We start from the raw sequence: 18,258 nt of genomic DNA, 5'->3' as shown, positions 1-18,258 counted from the left end.
GCAACCCTGTTTAATTTTCCTGCGTTCTACAGCAGCTAGAAAGTGACTGCTTTGGTGTTCGTCCTCCTTTCAAAGTTACCTCCTCGTCTCCCAGTACCTGGGATCACTCTGTCACGTTTCCATTTGGAAAGTGCTTAGTGGAATAGGCTAGCTGTACAGAAGGGCCCAAGGGAAAGCTTAAGAGAGTATTTCTCCTCTGCTAGTAGACCTCTGCTTTGCAGTGGATAGGAATTAGTCATACTTTGGTATTGCTTTTGTTTTCTTTCCTCGTCATTTTGGTTGGGAAGGGAAATTAGGATTGCCCATGATCTGCTGACACTCTTAGTAACTCTGTTCCCTCAAAATCCTGAACTCGGTAGACAGGCACATAAAAATGAAAGCTGAACGCAGCACAAGTTATTTTTTCCGTGGCCACTCACTCAGAGTAACTTGTATCATGCTGAAAGTAGAACACGCGCCGCAAGTGGTGCGACGGGTTTTTGGTAATGATCTGTGGTGGACATGCAGCCTGCCAGCACCAAGGCCCTTTCTCACAGGTGGCTGTTTGTGGTGGACGGGGAGAGCCTTGCCTTAATCCCAGATACACTGGAACTGCAAGAAGTCTTCCCTTGTTTTACACGAATGTGAACTAAAAGACGCTGTACGGAGTAAGACTTGCACTTGCACAAAGGCAGTTATGGCCAGTTGCCAGAATTGCTTGGAAGATGTGGTTTCAATTTTCTTTTCTGCAGTAGGTACCCAGTGTGATCCACATTGAGCCGCTTGGCCAAAATCAACAGAAACAATTGGACAGAACTTAAATAAACTACAGCAGATCTGCTCTGCCTGCCCCACTTCTTAGGGCGATCCGTTCCTACCTAATACTCGATATACAGTGTACTTTTAAAGTGTACTCAAGATAGGGCTTTAATCATGTGCCAGATGTGCATAACATTATTTACCTGACCAAGTGCATGATACAGAGGTTAGGAATGAATGGTGGGGGTGGAAACTCCTTATGCCGCTGTTGTTGTTCTAGATAAGAAGCCTTTCTGCTATTCAGGCTACCATGCTACTTTTGACCTGTGCTGCCACAGCTCATAGTAGCTTTTGAGTTGGGACTAAACTTGGTGCTGGCTTGAACTTGATCTGCAGAGGTTAGGTATGAGGAGTGTGTGTGAGCGAGGCGTGTTGGTACAACTGGCCGTAGAGTTATTTTACATTTTAAGATGATCCCAAATATAGCAGAAAACTCAGAAGGCATGTTGAACCATTTTTCAGTAAGGAAATAAATAGCACAGGCAGTCTTGGGAAATGGAGGAGCAGAACAGGTAGGGAAAAGGTGATTGTGGGCATGGGGCTGGAACGGGTGGGAAATGTTTTCCTTTAGCCAACATGTTGTCAGAATGTCAATTAGTACAATGGATGATTTTTAAAGTTTGTGTATGTGAGTTGCTTATGATGGAAGTGAGGTTGGAGTTAATGCTACCACATCAAAAAGTCAGCGTGCATTTTATTTGCTTTGCTTTTGGATTAATAGCTGTGTAATGTGACAGACATTTCCCTCTTTCTTTGCTTCAGATAGAGCTAAGCACTTGGACTTTCTATTGAAATCAAAGAGCACTTTTCACCTCAGTAAAGAGTTTTGTAAGGAATCCTAGATATTGAGAATATATTTTTTTTCCCGTATTTAAATTTTGCATGTTTTTTGTAGTACAGTTAATGCCAAACCGATGGATATTGTGCAGGTGGGAGTTCACTGGGCTTTAAGGTGAGATATCCTTATCTCCAAGGTAGAGATAAAGTGATCCACCAATTATCACAGATTTAAGAGTCTCGGATTTAAAGTGATCCAAGGTGGATCCTTGGTAATCACTTTAAATCTGAGACTCTTAAACCTGTGATACTTGAATACCACTGTTGTTCAGTGAGGACAAAGCTAATGAACTAGGATTTCCTTCACTGTATATTGATGTGACTATTGATTCCCTAGAGTACGTTACTGCCTCATCAGTTGAGCATCTTTTTCTAAAAGCATACTTGTAGCTTGCCTGTAGGGCAATAGATTTATCTTTCTTTTTTTTAATTCTTATGATAAATTCTTTGGTCAGTCAATAGCAGCTAAGCGTCAAAAACCAGAGCAGAATACCAGTATGCAGATCTGGTTTACTTTAAACTGTGTGATGACACTGCAGCTCATCTCATGATTTTTGCTCATCGCTTTTGTTAGTGCCCAGGGAAGATGCCTGAATTTCCATACACCAATAATCAGGAATGTTTTCCAGCATATGTGTATAATAGCAGTTAGAATATTAATGTATATCTCAATGAAAAGAAAATCTACCTATGCTTGAAAGCCTGTGAAATGAGAAGCAAGTCGACATGACAAGGACAGACATAAAATAGTGCATTACATTCCATTACTTGTACTAATTAAAGAGACTTTTAAATTATTATTTTAATAACTCTGAAGTGGTCTTCTGTTTTAGCTCTCCTTACTATAGAAAGTAAGATTGTGAGTCATACCAAGACAGTTACAGAAATGCTTGTGTTCAGAGGATTTCTTTAAAAAATGTTTAAATTTATAATAAATGTATAATTTATTTTAAAAATATCTGTTTAGCCTATCTTATTGTGCTTTTGTTCTAGTATAAGCATAGCCAATGTAAAAAAAAAAAATGTTCTTAACATCTAGCTGATGGTTATGTTTCACAAAATTACTTGTTAGATCTGTACAGCAGACCTGTTTTTTAAGCTATTTGATATTGTGCAACCCATTTTAAAGTGAAAATAGTATTAGTACAATAGTATTAGTACAGTGTACTCTGATCCTTGTTCCGCTTAGCTAGGTGCTTTACCTAACTGTCTTAAATTTAAGTAATGCTTAATAAATGTAACTTACATTTTAGGAGATGCAACAGTAGATTCAGGTAACATGAAAGGATGGTTATTGGTTTGTTCTAAAACACTGTTCTACACATTTAAGATACAAGTTGTGTATTCTGAAACGCATCTTAACTGAGGTTTTCTTTCAATTATAGTTACTGCAGTTAGATGTCTAGTTTATAAAACTGCTTGTTTGTGTGTTTGCTGTGTAACTTTAGGTAAAGTAACTTGAGTAGTGGTAGTCCCTTTAGGTAAGATTCTTATGGAATATTGTTCTTCCGTGGTAGTCCATGAGCATACTGTGTGTGCAGGGCTGGACCCTGTGAGCAGTAATGCTCATTTGCATCCCGGTGTGCGGTTTGACACCTCCGGGCTAATACAGCTGGGGTTATTGGGGACCAAGCACTCCAAAACACCTTCATTTCCATTTTTGACCCATAAAAAAAAAAGTCAAGCATGCGTGTGCCACCGATTATTTCTCAGCATATTTTCTCCTATTTACAAATAGTTGCATTTTTAGCCAGGCCTCTGCCCACTAGACCCTTCACACTTCTGTAGCTGTTACATCCCCTATACACCTACTCAACTCCATGGTCAGAAATGGAGAGTAGCCCATAACATAATTGAATAACTGTCCTCCTTGGTAAGTGACACTTAAGCCTTCTTAAGCGTCTTGTTTGCACAAATCCTGCTCATAGGAGTAGAAAAATATTAACAGAAAGAGGAACTGAATAAATTATAATATTAAGTATGTGATACTGCAAAGACAAATTCTGTTCAGTGGCGGTAGTTGTTAAAGTGTGTTTGTTCTGTTATTTCCCAATACAGTTTCTTGGAAAAGAAATATAAAACAAATAACTGGTTTCTACAGAGCACACGTGTGCCCTAAGGCACTTCTTTCACAGCTGCCAGAAAATCTTTGTTACGTATGGCAGTAAGAACAGACTTAACACTTGTGTTTGGTTTTCTTTAACAGTCTGCTAGTGCAAGTGAATTTTTCTTACTGTCTCCCAGTTGCACAAATGTTTTTACAGACAGAAGCACTGCCATACTGATATTCTGATAGCTTTTCCTGTGATTATTTTCCAACATGCCCATTTCTTGCTGTGGAACCCAAAGGCCCCCAGCCGTATGGCCAGAGGGGCTAAGCATATGCCTAGTGCAGGCAGCTCCTCACAAGAGCCTGCTGTAGGCACCGAGAGCGCCCGCTTTCCCTCGTTCGATCGCAGCTCTGCTCTCTACAGCATCAAGTGGACACGCCTGAGTCCCGTCTTCACATTTTTTATATTGGCCACTGTGCTATAACATAAGAGCTACACTCCTTGGTTTGGGATAATGCGTACTGATGAGCCTGAAACTAAAGTCAACCTCTTGCTGGTCCTTTAAAGAGAAAGCTAAAGGTATGCCGTGTTTCTGGAAACTGAGCAATTGAGTTGCTCGTTCTACATCCAGCTTACTTAGGCCAATAGCAAACTTCATATACAACGGTATGTGCTAAAAGAAGAACTTTCCCAAAATACATTTATTTTTGTGTTCATGTAATGATTGCTCATCTGGCTGCAAGTCTGATCTGATATTTTAAATGAGCTGCTATTTTGTACATTTTATTGTGTATGTTTCTGTACACTAGGAGCCACCCCTACAACTAGAACCAAAAAAGTCTACTAAGAAAGCTGTATTTAAAGAAACATTAGACTGCAAATAACGAGTATTCAGGTAATGCTCTGCACTGTTGATTTGCCACACGCAATGAAATATGAAGAGCGCTCGTTATCTGTCGTGTTAGGCTACAGATGAGCAGGTACTACAAACCATTTGATCTAACTTCACACCATGTTGCAGTTCACAATTCTGCATGTATTTATGGCAGGTGGCAAATACAGCAGAATGAGTCTTTCCACACTGAAATGAGTGCTGCCATCCTGCTGAGTCTGCAGGGCTGAGTGAAGCTAGTGGTAAGATTACAAGGTGCCTGTATTGTGATACTTGCTGATAAAAGGATGCAAGTATCTTGCTGGGAAAAAAAAAAAGTAGCGAATTGATGGAACTGGTCAGATTTACTGAACCACTTCACATTGCCTAAGCAATCTGTCAGGTACTTTGTTGTTTCCTCTCTAGTAGTTATACATGCAATAATTTTTGAAAAGATCTTATTACATTCCGTTTACCTAAAGTACACAATAAGTAGAATACACAGTGAGTCATTCTTGACAAATGTTTTGTCGTGGAAGCTAGAGGAGCTGAGCAGCCTACGAAATGTCACTACTTCAAGTATGCTAGTGAAGTTTGAGGAGCTGGAAACTACATATTGCTGCACACTGAATGTTGGCTCATAGCAAACCGCCCCCCCCCCCAAAAAAAAATTTTATGAATGAGGGCATTCATTTCCTAGCTCAAACTGTCAACTCAGTAGTCAGCTATTTCCTCTACCGTACAGCCACTTTGGATTCCCAAGATTACTAACTCCTGACCTTCAAGAAATAACAAATTATGCATACTATTTTGGAATATAGAAAACTAATCTATAATAAAATTTTAATAAGACATTTCAGTGTTTGGGAATGGGGTGTTTTGGGGTCTTTTTGGCTTTCAATAAGGATAAAAATAGGTTAGTTCTCACGCTACAGCTTCTGGTGGCTGTTTTTTCTAACACTGCACTTACACGAACATACGCACTTGCAGAAACTGCAGCCAGCACTCGCTCACTCTGGCTCCTGGCAAAGGGAAGGGACAGACTGGGACAGCAAAAAATGGGTGGAGGCTACTTCTTTCAGCAGCAGCTCTGGTTTATGCTTGTTTAAAGTTCTAACAAAGCTACAGTGTAAAGGCACCAGTTACTCTGTGTCAGTGGAACTAAACCAAGGTTACCGCTTCCTCCCTTGCCCTGGCACCTGTGTGACCGAATGGGAGCTACGTCGGACAACTGGCCCAACTTACAGGCTATGTATAACTGGCTGCCTGCGGGATTTGCAGCCTGAGGGAACAGTCAAAGTGGGATCACTGCAGTGCAGAGTTGGATTGAGTTACCTGTCACAAACCTAAACTTGAAGACACTGACAGAGAACCAGCAGGCTTGTTGCACTTTTTCACTTCTCTGTTGGAGTCTCCATTACACTGAGGTCACGTTTATGTCAAATCAATAAAGTAATTTGCTCAAGTTGTGTTATATCTTAAAACTTCCTTTAGGTACTAACCTCTCTCATCTCTTGGTTTGGTACTTTTTGGTTTCTGTTTTGGTTTTTCTTTCCACAATGAAAATGTACACACCACAAGAATCACAACACTACATAGGTAAGGTGTAGTTTTACAACAGTATTTTCCAAAGCTTTGAAGGTTACATGGAAGAGTTGAGACAGGAAATCTGCAGCTAGCAGTGTCAAATAACAGCAAAGCAATACAGGAATAGAAAGGAAAGATGAAAAAGAAGCAAGAGATCTTGGTTTGTGGTGTCTGCACCTTTTTGCAGCAGTAGGAAGTGAGGATGGAGTAGTTTGTCCACAGTAGTCCATTAGTTTGTCATTTTACACATTACTTTCCATGAAGACAGCTGTATGTACAGCTGATTCATACTGTGTATTTACACAGTATAATCAAATCTAAATTTAGGATAGGCTTGGGTTTGTGCCTTTGTTAGACGTGCTTAATTTTCATTATGAAAATGGCTTCTCTGTTTATTTCATAAGCATGCAAATAGTTTTGTATTTTTATGAGCTCCACTGTTCAAAAGACTTGGCCAAAAGTGCTTTCATTATGAAATGTATCGCCACAGGGAAGAGGAACAACTGGAAGGTGAAACTAAGCTTGCTGTTCTTCAATAAAAGGCAGGGAGAGACAGTGGGAATTGGAACAGGGGTCAGAGCAAGACTATGCCTTAGAAAACCATGGGGAGCATCCTGCTTGTATGAATATGCTACGGTTTGCTGTTCTGGGATTATCAGTACTCAGTCTGGCTCGTTCATGAATTATGTGTTATCCTTGCTGCTCAAGTTCATATAAGAGAAGCTGCATTTCAGTATTTCACTAAAGCTGGGTCTTTCAGGCATATTTTTCTTGTATGCCTTTAAATAACAATACCTATGCAGTGCACGTTACAGTTCCATAAAACTCAACTGAAAAAGAGAGCGTGCTAAACAGTCTGGCAATTTTTCCGTAACAGAACGGAAGGAAAAAAAAAACTTGTTCTAGCCTTGAGCTAAGGTCAGGTTATTTGAATGCTCAAAGATGGTTTGATGAATGATAATCACATACACAGAACAGTCTGAAATTAAGTGTAAGACTTTCCAGATCACAGTACCTAATGAAAAAGATCAGATGGTGACCAGCCTTGTGGTCCTTCTCCCTCCGTTCCCCGATGTAAAAATACTGCAGTTATTCAGGTCTAGCCTACACCCACTTAAAAAGTTACTGTTGTTCAGAAAATAATCCTCATTTAATCTGGACCAAATCAGTCTGAACCACAGTGTGGAGAGAGAGATGAGCAAGCAGAGGCCAGGGGTTAATGGGAGGAGGAGCCGGGCTTTGGGGAAACCTTCTCTCTGGTACCCGAATACACAGGTTGCTTCCATTGCAGTTGGATCATTGTTTCTGGAGTATATGCATGAAATAAGATACAAACATAGCTTGTGTGTATGCTAATACTACTTTATACCTAAAGTATGAGATTTTAGGACCACAGCAACTGTTTTAACACTTGTTTTCTTACTTGTCTGAGTTGTGGTCTGTGCCCAGGCATTGGATGTAAATGTGAAGGGGGGTGTTTGAGCTTGTTCTCTGAAAGGCCATAGTAGATAAGGTTTCTCTAAGGTAATTCATCCACATTCCTCAGACAGACAAAACAGTTTAATAAATTTGTAACATGTTATCTCCTAGTTTCTAAGTTTAGCTTTCCTTAAAAAGCTGAAAATGAAAAAAAAAAAAAAATTTCTGTAACGTGGCTAGTTAGTAGATAGAGCAGATTTATCTTTAAAAGGTAAGCTTTGAATACTGGGTTGCTGAAGCTTTGAAGCTGAGGCTATTAAAAGCAGTCTAATGTCATAATGCTGGTTTTAACCAAGAGTAAATTTTTAAACTTTTCGTTGGGCACAGTGTTTGGCAGCATGTTACATCATTCAAACATCTGAAGGCACTCAGAACATAGAATTTAGGTGAAAATATAGCACTTGAAAATGACAGTGTAATGAGTTTCTAGTGGTATCCCCTGACCTAAAGTAAAGTACATGATCAGCCTGTTCCATGTTTTCAAGTAGCAGGTAGCATTTTGCAGTTGTACAAATGGTGTTGACAACAAACAGCTGACAAAGCTCATGTTACCAATCCAGGAAAATGTTGGATTGGTCTGTTTAAATATGATTATAACCTAAGAGATGTCTAGAATGGTCACTATTTATTTTTTTTCTTGTTTAGATTGTTCGTGAATTTATCGACCTACTTATCTAGAAACATTTGAATTGCAGTTGCATTAAAGGTAAAGAGTGACTTGGTTTTTTGGTGCTAGTAAGCAGTGAGACTGACAATAACTAGGGAGTAGACACTTAAATAACCCTTACTAAACCCTTCCAACATTGATCTTTGTCCTACCATCACTATAATGATCAGTCCAAATACTGATAGACTTGGAATAGGAACTGTGTATTTTTAAGTTGAAAATGGAAACATTTTCTGATGTTAGCTTTTTGAGTATCACTGCATTTGGTAACAAATTAAATTATATCTTTTTTTACTCCTAACCATAAATTGCTGTTGTGATACACAGTGTCATAATAAGGATTATCCCTTTATCAGAACAAAAACGTTCCTAAAAATAAGTTGAAAGCATGGTCAACAGTCAGTTTCCTCTTCACGCTTCCTTCAAAATTGAAGTCTAAGACCACTTTACTGTCTGTTTAGTCTAATGCTGTCCAGTTTCTTACTTCTGCAGTTGCTACTGCTTTGACTCCTGCTTTATTAGCATTAAAGGGGATCTAGTTTAGTTACCTAAATATCAAGTCATGCCATCAAGCCACTTGAGTTTTATCTGTGTGGTTTGCTGCAGAGTCACGCACACTTTTTTTTTTTTTTTTTACATCTTCTGAGCTGGCAGGGCTTGAACAAATTCCTTTCAGGAAACTGGCTGTGCTAGTGCATGGCTGTCCTGTGCTAGTATGTTTTGCTGAGGGGCAGGACATATTAGCACAGGCACAATCATCTGATAATATGGATACGCACCTCCTTGGCCAGAGATGGCTTGCTCTGTGCTGTCTCTGCTTCCAGCTCAGGTTTTGAGCAGGCGATATTGTGACCCAATCCTCTATGTTCTCCGATGTTTTGCAAAAGCTACTTGGATATTTTGGACTAAGAACATCAAAAGCTGCCTGCCTCTGAAACTGTACACCTTAAATGAGCATGTTGGTGTCAGCAAAAGAAGTGTGACAAACGTGCGTGCACATGTATTGGGGGTAGTAAAATTCAAAACTTTGCTGTTTAAAACTGCCTCAGAGGTCTTTTTTTAATTTCAAGAATTGTGCAAGTTCCTACCTTGTTCTCCTGTCTTAGTATGAGTATTCATGTTCTGACTACTTTTGCATTGTTTTCCTTGTTTTGGTGGTGTTACACTGCTCAGAAGATTGAACAAATTAGTATTTAGAACTGTTAAATCTAACTTGAGTCTGCACTTTGCCTTTATAGGAGAAAATGTACTGAAATTTCCTTGGTCATTTCAATTCCTCTGAAGTGCAGATAAAATCAAAGAACTGTTGTGACATAGTTAAGTCAGTAAGATTGCTTTCCCTGGTAGAAAATGCCATCACCAGTATTCTCTCCCTTGCTGATCGGTAAGACCCCCAACTTCTCTAAATTGGTATATGCTGCATTAAGTTTTATTATCCATGTCCAACTCATCCCCAGTCTATACCTCCAGTTCGTCCTTATAAAAATTAATACTTCAGTTGCCAAATAATGTTATTAAATGTACTCTACAGATATCTCAGTCTATCATAAAGCACATGAAACTAGCAGAAAGCAAGTTCACTCACAAAAAGTTTAAAATGATCAAAACATCGCAGTATGAAGTCTTAGGTAAATCTTTATCTGGGAATTCCAGGTGTGGATCTAGAAATGATAGATATCTAGAGATGACAGGAATCTACAAATGAATCTAGGTGTGTTTGGTTAGAAAGTGATAGGATAGGTTCATCATGAACCAAGCAACAGACTGTGCTCAAATTTTGCATTAAGACCACAAAAAAATTCAGTTCCTTAAACATACAACAGACATCATCACTTTTTCACTGGAAAATACTGTCATTGTGCAAAAAATTAAAATATGCTTTCTCCTAATTTTTATTGACTCTCAAACCATTTTCCTCTGCAGCTTAACTAGTTACACAATGAAAATGAAAACCACAGATGACTCATTCTTGAAATCTCAGGGGCTACCCTCTCAAATGACCATGGGTGGGAACAGTTCTCTTAAACTTGTATTTTTTAAGTGCACACCCAGTCATCTGGATATCAGAACATCTGGAAGGAGAGAATTTCTTCAAATTGCAAATAAGAAAGCCTAATTCTTTTTGCTTAGTCACAAAAAAAGGGAGGAATTTCCATTTGGATGTGAGCTCCTAAGAGAAAAGGGAAAGTGTATTTCCCAACTCTGGTGCTCCTCTTGTTGACTGTCCTCACAGAATTTTGAAAAACCTGTTAAGAACTTTAGAAAAATCCCTTTTGGTAGGCAAAAGACTGCTAATGTAGTACATGAGGAGGAGCATTTACTCCCCCGCCGCCCTCCCTTTTTTTTAAAAGTATGCAATTAATTTCACTACCTAAATTATGACCAGTGTCTGAGAAGAAAGCAACATAATGCTACTGATGAGAGACGATGGAGTTTTGAAGAGATAGTCAGGTCTTCTAAAGTAATACAGATTTATATTTAGAACTTTAGTCTGTTGAATTACACACCACTTGCTGTTGGCAAGACATTTAAAAAGAAGTATGTAATCTGTCAGGGTAACTACAGTAAAAGGGAGAAGCATTACATCGCATGTTTGGCTGCCAGACTGGACTTGTGTTCACGCACTTTAACATTTTACTGTTTGAGTTGCTCCTTTCACAAAAAGGTTATTACAGAGCAATGCTGCTAGGTTTTGGGAAATTTATAAATACAGGAAGTAGCTTTTAATGACTGGCTCTCCTCTGTTCATGTTACTAAGCTTTGCTCAGACGAATCTATTAGCTGAATCCTATCTAAAAAAGAATGATTTGGTGTTTGCTTTTTCCTAATTTTTGTGCTTATGTAGTAATAGATTAATATTATTTTCTATTGGGAAATGCCATTTTACTTCTCATGCGTCATGACAAGAGTACATACAATTCCTCCTAGGTCATGCTGTACAGATGTTTGGTAACATCCCAGATTTAAGGCCAGGAAATAAGTGTTAATATTTAATCTATGCAGCTAGGGTAATGTCATTCATGATTTTTTTGCCTTGTTGAGTAAACATCGTTGACATTTACCCAGCCCTAATACCATGACTTCATCAGAGTCTGAACTTGAACACATGCATTCCAGGAATTGGTGAAGCAGTTCTATCCAACAGGCATAAGCCTATCCATTGTCTCTGGATAAATTTTGAAAAACTTTTACCCAGGGAGATTATTTTCCTGTACTCCTTTACTTATAAAACAAAAAGCACCTGATGTCCTAATTTCCTTACGTTGTGAAAGGTTGTTGAAATTATTATCATAAGCATAGGATAACAACATGAGGGGAGATGAGCACCCTAATTCTTAAATAACTTCTTGTCCATGAATATGTTCCTAATAATGACAGTAACACAGAAACAGGAATATTACATCTGACTTTAAAGACTGTAAAACACTGTACATCAGTTATTTACTTTTATTGTGCCCTGAAAATGCAGGGGAAACTGAGTAGTTCAATTTTCTGTTAAGAAAACAGCTTCTGTTAAGAAACCCAGCTTTGAGTAAATTCCTCCTTTGCCAGATGTGTTCCAATTAGGAGACAGAAGCAAAATCCAGACTTTGCTGAGTGAGATGCAATGGTGGCATAGCTTAAGAAGTTACCTGAAAGAAGTAACTTGTGTAAACGTTGGGGGAATTTTGAGGTAATACCAGTATTCTTCAGCTGCAGATTTTCTCTTTTTCCATTCCTTTCTGAAATACTGTCTGTCCAAGCCATCAGTCCTTACCACATTCATTAACTAAAATGCCAATGAAACGTAAGGATGCCACTCCTTCTTCCTTTACCACAAAAAAGTGTGGAATCATCTGAGTTTGCTATTAGTTATAGTGACTGCTGGCATTCACAGTACTGTGGCATACATTGGATTGACTTGAAACTGTGTGTGCCCTAGGCTTTCGATCAGAGCACAGCAGAACCAGTGCAGACTGAGTACGGGCTTGTGAGAGAGCGAGCACTGGAGTGAATGAGCCAGCGCAGAATCTGGATAGAATTTAATGAGGCAGTAGAAGAGGTGGGTCTAGAGGAAACACTTTCCCAATTCAGCGTATTCTCAATGGACAGTTTTCAGTTGTGGAATCTTGTCTTGGCCTTTTATGTTTTCTGCCTTTGGGGCACACAAACAGCTCTTGCCCTTTCACCAAATATTTGCTTGCCCTTATGTTACAAGATTAGGAGAGAGAGTTTCACACTAGTCTCAGATAATTGAGAAATACTGGGTAATGGTGGCTGGTCTGGTTTCCATTGCAATAGTTGTTGCAGCAATAGATGTATGACACTCAACACTTACAAATTGTTTTGTTGGGTTTTTTTTTCCTGATTGACATTAAGTGCATATATGTTTTGAGGGAGTAAAACAGAAGTAGTGAATGTAAAGGACAACAATAATATTTTTCTTGAAACCAAAAATAAATCTGATCTTTGTTTAGTAGCTAAGTAAAACACTGTATTAAATACCTTTTTAAGTTGCAGTAAGAGAAACAAGATTTCCTAATATTACTTGTGTTTTTGCTATTTCAAATAGACTGTATATATTTAAACAGGGACCCTCGACTTCCATCAGCATCCACTATATCCAACCTCTCCTCTCCCTATTTGTTGGGACATAGGTACCAGTATTTACACTGCACAGATGTAGTAAGAGCTCTTGAAAGTTCTCAGGCTTTGAGCTACTATTGCATTGATAGAGGACAGAAGTACTTCTGAAACCTGGTGGTAGTTGATTAGATTACCTCTGGAGCTTTCACTGCCCTTTGACGTACAGAATTGTGTAAAAGGAAAATATGTAGAAATCTGCCTGTGAGAAAGGAACAAAAATCAGACCTTGTGTACTTTTTCCTCTACCATGAGTAACTTGCATTAATATTGGCAGAGCTTGTTTTCACAAAAACACGGACACGATGTAAAAACTGAATCATTTCCCTTCATTTTTCTTTCAAGCTTTCTAACCCTGAGAAAGTTGTAATAAGCCACAAGATTCTTCTATAACTCTTACTGCTATTTAATCAGAGTCTTCTCATCTGTAGAAATGTTCTCTCGTTGTTGTGTGTGACAGGTATAAATCTGGAAAAATCAAAATTTGTAGAGAGCCTGGTGGTATGCACTCATTTGTTTATTGTATTTAAGCTTGCTGCATTTTCCTGGCAATGCGATATTTCTCAGTCTTTCTGTAATTTCTTTTCAAAATCCTAGCCTCTTTCAGTTCTAGTACTAGAGCAAATTCAGGACTACTAGATATTGATTAAATTCCCTTCCAAAATCTGACTGCAACTAACATCCCACGTACTTATTTAGGTCAAATCACGTTGATTTTTTGACTGTGTAGAACCACCTTTCCACTTACAAATTATGAATGCTTACTGTGGTTTCCAAAATGTTTAGATCTGCCTGAATGCTAGAGAAATTCCAGAAATAGTTGTTACTTATTCATAGTGGATTGTTTTGGAAGATTTCAGAACTTCCTGAAAGGATTCGACCCTGAGTACTTATGCTAAAGCCAGAACTGTGTCTCCAGTTGAAGTTGGCAAGAGCTCAGTTGCAGAGGAACCAGGACTTCCTCCGGTGTTGTTTTTAAACTGAACAACTTCTTGCTTTGCAGATTCCAGTTTTTCTTCACAAACTAGAATACCACCCTGTTCCTGTCTAATGTCATCTTTTACACTAGAAGACTTTCTTAACACAAGGAGAAAGTGTTTTCAAAGTTGCAATTCATGTTTGAAGTAGATTGAAAAAGAAGTATGTTTTCTTCTAATCGTGCTATTACATAGTAAATTGGATCCCTGGCAAGCTTTTTAACAGAAGAGGAAGGAAAATAAACACTGTTACTCATATATTTTCAATATTAAACCTGCACAGTGTTTTGGACTTGGGCTAATTAAAACCTTTCCTAGCAAAGATAATAATTTGCTGCCTTATTAAAATTAAACTGCCTAGGATAAAATTTCTAGCTACAGGTTTTGAGTTACACTTAGAAATTCTGGTTGTGTGTGCAAATGTTGGAGAAGTGGATTCTGTTCTGTGTGAATAGTTAAATGCAGAGAAGATTATGGCATTTCCTCCTCCATGAACAGTTGCTTCCTCTCCCTGTTCCTCACGCACACTTTTGCTCTTACTTAGTCTCACAAGCTTTTGTGACTATTTAAAAGCATTTTTCTGTATTAAAAATAATAATAGGTGCCACTTGTTTCTTAGATTTTCAGTTAAATTCATGAAGAATTAGAGAGAGAGGAGTGTCTCTTCTGTTCCAGATCCTGTGCTCTGATTTCAGACTTTGTTCTGTGGCCCTGGCTGCAGGACAAGAATAGAGTGTTGTGTATTATCTGTCTCTGAAGCTTTAATTGAGGATATCAAAGTCAGCTTATACTCAAAGAACATCTCTTCCATCTGTGGCAGTCTGTAAAATCCAGTGTCAGTGCTTGTATGAGCATTTGCTTAGGTTATTTGTTTTCTATAGTAAGCTTGGACTACAGAATTTTTGTGAACACCCAGCATATAATAGTAATAAGGAAAATATTACCTCATGAGTGAGGTTTCTAAAGGAACACTGTAACATATCATTGCAAATGATAAATGCACTCTAGTCAAGAGAGTAACCGCTTCAAAATTGCTTGAAGCTTATTCACCTGAGGTAAATGCTTTGGACATGCTGAGAACACAGGTATCTGGGAGAGAAACGACGTCTATTTTGGTTTGGCTGTTTTTCTTAGACTGTAGCCATGCCTGATGCGCACTGATTGCTGTTGCTGGGAATGTCCACTTCCTACAACAAGAGCTGGAAGCTCTGCTGTTTTCAAAACAGTAGATAAGTGTCTAGATAGGCTAGTTACATTGCACAATTAAGAGAAACAATCAACTTTAAGTCAATATAAAATATTACATATTCTAAATTTTCTAGTATTGTGTAACAGTTTCATTTTGATAGTGACATTTTTCATGTGAATTTGTGAGGAAGGAGGAAGTTTACGGAGAGCGTAACTGTTATACTTCAGTAATATGTAGTTGGCTTGCCCTGAAGGTATCCTCGATGGTGCATCCGTGTCAACATTGCATCTCATCCTTTCTCTTAAAGGCTAATTAAACTTAAATGAGAGACTGAAGGCACAAGATGTAATTTGAATAGCTAAGTTTGGCTTCTAACCAAATGGAATTGGTACGGAGGTACTTTTGCAAGTTGAGTATCATAGAATCACAGAATGGTTTGGGTTGGAAGGGACCTCAAAGATCATCTAGTTCCAGTCTCCCTGGTACGGGCATGGACACCCTCCACTAGACCACATTGCCACGTATGTCAGTCTTATGCATTATATTTAAAATATGATAGATATTTATTTGGCACGAGTTTGGGATGGTTCTGTTATAGATGAAGATCTTATACGGCCACATGCAAGTGCCAGTAACACTAAAAACATTATTGGGCCTCAATTATTTCATATTTCAAGAGAAAATGTTTGTAGGAAAATTTTCTAAGGGATGTTTAACACAGTTTCGGTCTGTAAAAACTGGTACCTTGATTGAAATCAAAGACTTATGGGGAAGGCTAATAAAACATAACTAGGTTAAACATCAGTTAAAAGCTTTCTGCATATAAAACCAAGTAGTCCAAGAGAATAATTATGCAGTAGACTTTGAAGCCACATCTATACAGGTACATATAGGCATTTGTTTTTTTCACTGGTCATGGGACCAGTGAAGCCTCGCTGCCTACATAACCATGCTTTTGTTCTATAAACTCTCTTCTTACCTCAGGACCCAAACTCTACTTCATGTTCCTCATCACTCTTTTGGGCAGTGTATGCTACGGGTAGTCCTGAGTTAATGTTTCTATTGATGCTCATCCATCAAGAATGATAAAGGTCGTCTTGCTTCTGCCCTGAGACCATATGGAATCTGAAAGTCTCTTTCTTGCCCCCCTTCCCCCCCCTTTTTTTGTTAAATTAAATTAAGCTTCTGTTTGTAGCTTTAGTCAGAACATGTTTAAACAGGGGGGGTCCCTATAAAAATTAAACTCCTTTGGGTAGCTTGGTCTTTATCTGTACACTGTAGTTTGCAGGCTTAGTCTTTTCCAATAATATCATTGCTCTCCTCTTGTACAGGCAGCGTGTGCCACCTTTGTCTAACTTAATAGGTTATTGTTCTTCAGGAGCATTAGGCAGAAATTCTAAAGTTTCCTCCTTTCTGCAAGGCAAAAAGTTTCCCAGTCTCTAATACCTTCTTTTTTTTTTTTTTTTTTTTTCTGTTTTAATATAGATCTAATCAACACTGAAAAAGTCATCGCTGTCAGATACATTGTAAGTATATGTGTGTGTGTGTCAGGTTTTATATGAATATGTTCAAAGGAAAAAGTCAAGTTTGTCTTTTTGGGACAAACATGCCTTAAGACAGTTCCAACTGATGTCTTAAGAATTACAACTGCTTTTTGTCAAAATAGAAACATTTTAAATTACCACAAATGTGTACAAGTTAGCTAAGTTATCTGGTTTTATAAAAACTTTTAAAAGTATTTAAAACAAATTTGAAGTTTCAAAATGAATTTGCCAATGTGAACATTAGCATAACTGGCTGCAAGTATACAGACTGTTTGTACAAGCACTTAAAATTCAAATGTTAAAAGTAATTTCAACAGGGTGCCAGTTTTAGGACAAAACAAACTCTTTCCCATTAAGACCTTTTTATCATTACTTTGTTATTTCAGGCAGTATTTTGAACATTCTGATGAAGGTTTTAGCATGTAGAAAATTGTTCCAGTAAACTATAAAAGTTCTTAAGTTAGTGTTCAACACTGAATTGAGTTTTGTTGCTTAGCTTGAAAATCATCTCATGTGTAAACCCACACATTTCATGCACGTAGAAAGCACTATTAGATGATACTATTACATTAGTAATATGTATGTTACATTAGTTAATGTAACATACATATTACTAAGTTACATTAGTAGGATGTAATTTGCAAAAAGTCCTCTTTTCACACATAGTCTTACAATCCATTCTGCAACCTAGTTCAGTTTTAAAGACTTAGTATTGATAATCAGTAATAAAACATGAATTGGGTATTGTGAAACACCTGTTTAAATCACAACAGTACTGTTATATTCATTGTGGTGTTTGCATCTCATCAGTGCTTAGATGACAAGAAGAGCAGGTCATCTTTTTAGGGGGAAAAAAAAAAGGACAACTTGTACCTCAGAGATTCAGTTCAATTCACTATTGCCCAGATGCAATAAGAAAGAGTGGAAAATAGCAGTAGAAAGATGAGATAGTTGCAGTAAGTATATATTAATACCATTAGTCAATAGAGATTTAAATAGAAAGTAGTAAGCAAATCACTGTGTGAAAATATGATTTTCAGTTCTTTGTAGTTGATGTAATAACATGTACGTAGAAAATACTCTGAAAATTTTGTTCAGTGTTATACAAGCTGCCACACAGCTTAAATATAATTTATAAAATTAATGTGCAGGAAATTGAATGGAAAAGTTAAAGTAAATGTCTTTTTACAGTATTGATCAGTCCAGGACATTGGCTAAAGAATTTAAGTAAATACGAGCCCATTCCTCTCCTCCCTTGCTAAATTAATTAGGTCTTGATTATTAGCAAGTAGGTTTTTTAGCAGTAGGATGACTTCTGAACAAGCTACTGCTCAGCGTGAATAGAAGCTATAGCACTATCTCATTTTATTAAATTGTTTGCATTAGTCCAACAAGTCTGCTTTTTATCCAAGTCATTGTGTCCGGTCATACACTTTTTGTTGGAGGGTGAAGAGCAGGGAGAGCTCTCCCTGGGGTTTATTTTAACATGTAGCTTTGTGTCTAATCATGGGCATGCACTGATGTTTTCTTACTGTAGTCTTAGCACTATGGCTGGCTTTTGTATTCAATACAAGCTCAACTGCTGCTTTTGGAGCACTGAATTAACTGGAATGAAAATATCACACAAGATTTGTA

At 37.9% G+C, this 18,258-nt stretch overlaps 1 protein-coding gene across 8 annotated transcripts in view; it reads left to right on the top strand.

The window, feature by feature from the left end:
• ACSL4 (acyl-CoA synthetase long chain family member 4) overlaps positions 1 to 18,258 on the top strand; it is a 58,938-nt gene that overhangs the window by 24,845 nt on the left and 15,835 nt on the right. For 4 of the 8 annotated variants that reach the window (XM_075763634.1, XM_075763637.1, XM_075763633.1 and 1 more), the window contains 2 exons: positions 8,269 to 8,329; positions 16,565 to 16,605. The gene's annotated coding sequence lies outside the window, so the exon portion shown is untranslated. Of the gene's footprint in view, positions 1 to 8,268; positions 8,330 to 12,212; positions 12,333 to 16,564; positions 16,606 to 18,258 lie in introns of all 8 variants that reach the window. The other 4 variants (XM_075763631.1, XM_075763630.1, XM_075763635.1 and 1 more) reach the window with 2 other exon arrangements.

The sequence above is a fragment of the Balearica regulorum genome, chromosome 11, assembly GCF_011004875.1.
Source record: "Balearica regulorum gibbericeps isolate bBalReg1 chromosome 11, bBalReg1.pri, whole genome shotgun sequence".
Lineage (NCBI taxonomy): Eukaryota > Metazoa > Chordata > Aves > Gruiformes > Gruidae > Balearica > Balearica regulorum.
This window is presented reverse-complemented; position numbering and strand designations above follow the sequence as displayed.